Consider the following 7,897-nt stretch of genomic DNA (forward strand, 5'->3'; position numbering starts at 1 on the left):
ATTGAAGTGGAGATGGAGACCTTGCTCTCCGAACCCCCTGCCTGCCATGCCCATGATCATGCCCCCTGCCCTTAATACTTGGGTTCGAAGAACTCGATTGACTGCAGGCGAAGCAGCCCCCCTCTGTTGCTGAGGCCTGAGGCGTCCCCTTGGCTCCTTAGGCCTGGCTTCACTTTGCCCGCTGCCCCCAGCAGGCCGAGCTGTAGCTCCCCGGGCCCGAGAAGTTGCGCCCCAACTGCCTCGGGTCTGCCCTGACTCCTGATCGGGGTGATCAGAGACTCTACTGGATGGCATGGCCCCAGCCCAAGCATCACGGGCCCGTAGCGCACTGGCTCGCCTTGTTCCTGTCCCCCTCAGGCTTCCCAAACCAGTGGGGGCATTGGCCGATGACTCGCCATTGGCCCGCTTGCCCCCCGCTCCCTTTTTAGCCGATACACGATGGCTAGGCATCCCCGCGCCGAATCTGCTCTAATCTAACCCTGAGGTAAAAAATAAAAAACGGCTTTTTTTCTGAGATTTTTTTTTTTTTAGAGCAGACAGCCTACAGTCGATGCCCGGGCTTGAATCGCCGCTTGAAAAGCCCACTACTCTCCGCCCGTTCGCCTCTGGCCTAACTAAGCACACTACCAGACAGCACGCTGTCTGGAAGGTTGCGGCGCGGAGAGGCCGGGAAGCCAGGCGCTCGGCCTTATATAGGCCTGCTCCCAGCCCCCTCCACATGATCAGGGCCATGAGGCCCAGCAGGAGCCGCCGTCCTACTTTGCGCCACCGTGGCGTCAAAGGGGAGCCGCGGTAAGTCGCGTCTCTTTAATCTTCCTGCAGCAGTCCAGAATGCATTATACAGAATGGAGAAGAAGAGGAACAAAAAAATGTAAAAAAATGTACTTTATTCTTATTTCACTATATAACATCAGTATGGAACAGGAACTATTCAATTTCTGTAAGCTTAATTTATTAATAAAGGAGCCTATCAAGGCTGAAGTGCTCAAAACTCTACTCGGTGTGTAAAGGCCATGAATACAATTTGTTAGAAAGTTCCACTGTTCAAGCTTCATCAAAATGAATTGGATGCACCCTACTCTAGTGACTAGTGATGGGCATCATCTGACTGACAAACAAAAATCATTGTGAATTTTGTCCTGTTTGAAGTTCTCAAACTAGATTTCATGAAGTTAAGAACTACAGTGAACTTGCACAAATTTTGGTGCAATGTATGGTGCCTCGTGGTGGTTAGTGAAGGAATCAGTTAAGCAGCTGAAAGCTCACTGCCACTTAGCTGTTTGATTTGAATGACTTGGAGGAGGCCCCAGGGAAAGAAGATATGCAAAGTGCATGCAAGCTAGGTCTGCAGTAGGTGACTGGACAGCTGGGATGCAGCATATGGGTGTTGGAGACCAGACATGCAGGCAGGAGTGGTCCTGGGAGGCTGGGGAGAATGGGCTGCCTATAAAACTGAACTGAGGCTTCTACACTCCTGCCCCTGGGTGACTCCCTTCCCTTCCCTTCTTGGCTCTGGATCCTGGCCAGTGGAGGCAATACCACTCTCCATCACTATGCCCACAGCCCTTCCTGGCTCTCAGCCAAGTGATCTAGAGAGCCAGAGGCAGCTGTGTAACCCCTTTAAGTACACTGAATGAGGGAGCCTTTCCCTTTCCCCTGCCCTTTGTTCCAACCATGTGGGCACCATTTTATTATATCCACAACATGAATTTAGACATGGGCTCTCCTCTTTCCTCACCTGAGAGAAACAGGTCATGGCCTAAAAGCAAAAGACTTGGATGAGGGCAGGGCTCATTGGTTTTCATTGGGATTAATTCAAGAGTAGCATACAGCTTACGTTAATGCTAGACTTTTCCAGATATTGTAAAGAAGAAATTAAAGAAATCCAGTGTCTATACTACTGAAGGGGAAAGGCATGAGGATTTAACTGTCTACTAAAATAGGTACCCTACAGTGCATACTGTTTCTGCAGTGGCCTTTTAACCTCCACCACTATCAGTTTTTATTTTTAAAACTGGAAATCGAATATATATCTTTTCCCTCTTAATAAAACAGTAAGAGGTGTTGGGGTGGGCTCAGTCCATGATGGGGGGGCAACAATTGGCCCCTTGGCCCCAGACTGTCAATTGGCCCATTGGCCCCATTTTTGCCTGCAGTTGGTAGGGAGTGGTGCAGGTCTGTCCCTCCTGGGCTATGGGCAATGGTCAGCCCTTACCAGCAACTATTTGTATTTTGGGGTGCAGACAGGCAGACCAGCATCAGTCCTGTGAGTCTGGAAAGTGCAGGAAGATCTAAATAAATATTTACAGCCTGAAACTGTAAATAGAGAACAAGTAAATGGCTGGAGACACATGGTAACTGAAATGACTTTTTGGCCTGGCAAATAACCTTGGCCTGGCAAATTAACAAAACAGTATAAAAAAACCTTACTAAGGTCAAGACCGCTGTGCACAGAGAGTCTTCCTCTTAGGGTTGCCAGCTTCCCTGTGAGGCTCGCTACCCCACCTCCCTCATGGGGAGTCTGCTATGGGGAGTGAAAGGGAAGACGATTGGAAAATGCTTTGAGACACCTGAGGCCTGCTGGGTCACTGCGGCCCATTCCCAATACTCTCAGACCTCTCACAACCCCACATACCTCACAGGTTGACTATTGTGGAGAGACAAATTGTAAAGGTGTTTGTAAACCGCTTTGAGACTCCTTTGGGTAGTAAGCAACAGGGTACAAAAATCCGTTCTTCTAAGGAGCAACCATGAAAGAAGCATGTGGGCACATAACATTTTATCAACAGTGAAAAAATGGAAATGAAGGAACAGGGTGGACACCTGTGTACTGTGACTACCCCATGTGTATTTGGGCAGAGGGGCATTTCGGTGTCTGTGGCCTAATTTAAACAAGAAGGGAAATGATGCAGAACTGGGAGGAATTGGTTGCCATGTAATCTTCCCCTAAGAAGAGTCTCCAGTCTGATTTTCCCTTCACATATCTGAAGGCATGGCTCTGGAAAGCTCCTCTGAAACCACTATGCCAAAATTCCCAAAGGTCAGTCCTGTCCCACACTCAATGAACATTCCACACCACAGGTTCTTGACACCCATCTCTCCACACCCATGCCCTCATTTGCCACCATGCCACCACAACCTCCCACACAACACACACATTCAACCCCATGCCCTTACAGACTGGACAACTCCTCCCCTTCCTCTTCCCACTGCCAAGCTCTAGCACCCATTGTATTCTTGGATGGCTTTGCCCCTAGTATCATAATATTATGATAATCTGTGCATCAGTTTCTATGAATTCCCAGCTTTCATTTTTTTAAAGTAAGTTTCAATTCCGTTCCTTTCCCTTAACTTTTCTTAAAAAGAAAGGTGGTAATTCAGTGAACCTGAAGCACAGATCGTTATAAAATTATAACAATATCCAGTAGCCAATATTGAAAAAGTGCTGGCGGCATCGAAAGGGGGAATGGTTGCTATTGTGGGGAAGCCTTGTTACCCCTGTGCTATATTAGCAGTCTCAGCAGTAATCCACAAATCATGCAAGACTGTCCCTCTGCTGAAAATCCTGTTCTCACAGAACTTCCAACACCTTTTAAATATTTGTTTTCATTATTTATTCTTTAGGCTTCTGTGATGAAATCCACCCCCCAAGCTAATCCAAAATTACACAAGTTTTTTTCCTCTCAGCTTTGAAGGGCCTGTGGAAATGTTAATCGCTTGTTCACCTCACTTCAAAGATGAATTGTCCTAGCCAGGAAGGCGGTATCTGGAGTGTGTGTGTGGGGAGAGTTTCTCCCAGAATTACCTAGGACACAAAGGAGCTTCCTGTGGAGGGTGTTGTTCCCAGCAGGACCTGGAATAATCCAGGTGGTAGGGGACAGAGAGGTGTATCTGTTGCTGACAGGAAGTAAGGACTTTTTCCTGTTGACCACTGAAGTAGAAGGTTGCTATAGTAGGGATGAGCACCCATCTTGGACCATGTGGTTGTCAGGTGAGCGCTGAACATGCAGTAGGAACTTGGACCCCTTAGGTAAGGTGCCTACTCTATATTTAATATCAGATAGGGTATGTTTTAGCAGAGGGACAGAAGCATTGGGTTCCACCCAATTTCTTTTTACTCTTTTGCTTAACTCTATGCTGTGCTAAAGATATGCTTACAAACCTTGTTCTTTTACAAACCTTGTTCTCATGACAATGACAAATCAATGGGAACCCTGAGCTTGTTTCTCTGTAACAAGATAGTCCCATCTGGGAGTGATGGGAGACAATGACACCCAAAGTGTGTTGTAAAGGGCCGGGGGGGGGGATGAAGTAAAGGGCCGGGGGGGGGGAGAAAGCGTCCTTCATGGCCCACCTCCAATTAGTCGACGGACCACATGTGGTCCGCAGCCCACAGGTTGGGGATCACTAGTATATTGTCCCCATGGTGCTCATATACTGGACTTTGGGAAACACAAAGGTGAGATCTCAGAATTGGAATGGGCAACTGGGAGCCCTGGTCCCCCCAGCACTCCACCCTATACAATGACCAGGTAGTATGGTGATCATCCAGAGAGACCCTTTTGCAGCCCACCTGGAGTTGGCAACCAGCTAGTAATGGAAAGGTGGAATGGGGCTTGCGAAGCAAAAGTGGGCCTATTCCATCATAGTTTCTATTCCTCCTTCAGGGCAGATTACAATTTATACATTTCAGGTGCTCACAACCTCAGTTTGAGGGCACATGGGGAGGAAAGCAAGTTGAATCCTTCCAATCCTGCATGGTTCTGCTTATCAAAAGTGGTAAAAACACTCAGGATGGCAAGATTTAATTTCTATAGTGTTTTTATTTGCATTTTTTACATAGTGGGAGGATCAGATCACAGATCTCCCAGCATCTCATGTGATTTGATCCTGAGTGAGTTTTGCTGCAAGATGAAAGATGAGTTGGTTAATTTTTAAATTGTAAGTACTCCTTAGTTAAGAACACAATGTCTCAGCATGCTGTAAATGCATATCATTCTTTTTCATTGTACTGAGAAGATTCTTTTGTGTAATTTCACTATCATGTTTTTCTGTATTCTGGGAAAAATGAGCAAAAGAATCCGTATGATATGGGAGAATTGTCCAATGATAAATATTGCAGAAGAGCAGGTTAATACTGGCTGCATATAATAAACTGGTAAATATACAAGCCAAGCTAACAGGAAAAGAGAAAGAACTTTTGGTCCCTCTCTAATCCTTTCCAGGTACAGAGCTGGAATTATAAATAATTATAATTATAAATTATAAATAAATATTTATATCATCTCCGTTTAATCCAGACAGCTGCTTAATCCACCCCAAATCCAGAAATAATTGTGTCACCTGTTTATTTCAATTAGAAAGACTTTTGATAAATAAAGTACAATGGAATTGTGTATCATGGATAGAATTGACACCCCCTTGGCTTTCTAGTGATATCTCTTATGCCTGCCTCGTACTAGGAAATGATTCAGGAAACGCAGGGAGATAGGGTGGCAGTTTTAGCCTAGCCATTTCATGTAAAAAGAAGTTTTAAAAAATTAAAAGATCATCATACTGATCATTTACTTTTTGTGGAAATAATACCACATATTGTAAACTGAAAGCAGTTACTAAATCAACTTACCCATACAATTATTCACAGAACAGTTTCTTAAGAACACCTCAGATGTATTCTGCGATGCCAGGAGCTAGCTGATGAGATGCTTTGAATTACCTTGTCTAAGAATGCAAGGCTTTAGATCATTCAAGACTAATTGAAGGTTTCTTCTTAAGGGACCCAATGGCTACACTCTTAGAATAGACATTGGGAGCCTTTGATTATATCTGCAAAAAATGGGGTCAATTTCTTCCTTCAAGGTTTTACTAGTTAGGATAAACTGGTGCCAAGAACTCATGTGTTCTCTCTCATTTTTCCAAGTATCTTCAGGCAAAATGTACTGGAATAGAACCAAACAATGATGTCATATTGGTGTCCACTACACCAGGCGTAGTCAACCTCTGGTCCTGCAGATGTTCATGGACTAGAATTCCCATGAGCACCTGCCAGCATTCGCTGGCAGAGGCACATGGGAATTGTAGTCCATGAACATCTGCAGGACCACAGGTTGACTACCCCTGCACTACACCACTGGTTCAGACTGTTTCAGCTGTAGCATCCACCTGGGACCAAACGTGGTGGATGTTAATAGTGCAAAGCTTTGCAAATAGGTCACAGTTTAATGGGCTGCCTAGATTTATGCCTCCAGATTTCTGGTGATTAAGAATGTAACAAACCATTTGCAGTCCAGAAAACCTTTTCAGAATGACACTGAACACATGGAAGCTGAATAATGGCATTTCCTTGTACCATAGATAGCAGATGCTATTGTGCGTAAATCAGATGACCCTAAATACCATTAACAATTAATCAGGTTTCAGATTAATTTTGTAATGGTATGCCACTAGGTGGCAGGAGGTCTCTCAAAATCTCCTTCCAGTCAGTTTCTCCAGGGAGTTGTGGTATACACCTGTAGACTAGTTTACAGATACAGAGGAATAAGATGGTAGAATGCTGAGGCAGTACAACAGACCGTGCCACTTGGCACAGAAGGCGTTGGATTCCATCTCTGAATCTTTCTATGCATAAAATACTAGCATAGCACAGAGAAAGGTTCTTTCTCATCCCTTTGCTTCTATGATCGAAGCTAAATTATGACAAGAAATAACTAATTACACAAATACTTGCACAATTATTTCATTATAAAAAGTGCTATGCACACTGTAAGTTTTGGTAGGGAGGGGCTGTGGCTCAGAGGAAGAGTCTGTGCTTGGAAAGCAGAAGGTCCCAGGTTCAATCTCTGGTATCACCAGTTAAAAGGACCAGGCAGTAGCTGATGATGAAGACCTCCACCTGAGATCCTAGAGAGCTGCTGCCAATTTGAGTAGACAATACTAAACTTGAGGGACTAAGTGTCTGATTCATTATAAGGCACCTTAATATGTATTTAGTTAAGAGTAGATCAGATGGATATAACACATTTTTTGGTTAAGTCACAGGAGAGTACTTATTGCTGCACATTTCCTCTGTTGTAGGTCCTAATGTGGAATATCTACTGGCACGGTCCCTATAATGGAAATGATAATGGACATGATGTCCAGTGTCCTCCTTAGGGAGTGCATCAGTAGATTGCTGGCAGCGGTGCCAGAGCAATGAGCAGGCCTCAGTGCTGGGGCTCACTGCTCAGGCACTGCAGCCACCAGTCTTCAGAGGCCCAAAGATAAGGGGAGAAAGGGAGTAGGGAGCGAGGGGAGGAAGTCTAGGAGGTGTGTCTGAGAGGGGGGAGTTGGCAGGGGACAAGGATTCTTGCCCCTTATGTAGATGTTCCACATAAGGGGCAAAAATCCTGGTCGGTAGATTTTTTTGACAATACTGAGAATCTTGTATTAAAGTATCTATTTGCTACACAACAATCAAGATACAAAGGATGGCAGTTACAATGGTGTAACAATATGGCTAAACCAAAATTTAAAATATTATTAATCAGGGTGTAAACTGCATGGAGCTTTTATTCCAACCCCAGATCAATTCAGTCCCTGCCTTCTGCACAGAATGAGATTTCCGTTTGGATTTGGGGCAATTTAAAATTTCCTTCTGCAGCAAGAAGGATTGATCCGGAGTGACCCTACCTTTATTGTGTGATATCTTAGAGTGCTTTTAATCCTGAATATATTGGATTATATATTGTTTTGCATTGTTTTGAAGCGGGGTTCTCCTCCGTGGTAGAGGACCCGTGATTGGCCACAGGTGGTCATGTGACGAATCTGCCTTAAAGGAGAAGCCCCTAATTTAATCACAGAATCATAGAATCATAGAATCATAGAGTTGGAAGGGGCCATACAGGCCATCTAGTCCAAC

This window comes from Paroedura picta, chromosome 6, assembly GCF_049243985.1.
Source record: "Paroedura picta isolate Pp20150507F chromosome 6, Ppicta_v3.0, whole genome shotgun sequence".
Taxonomy (NCBI): Eukaryota; Metazoa; Chordata; class Lepidosauria; order Squamata; family Gekkonidae; genus Paroedura; species Paroedura picta.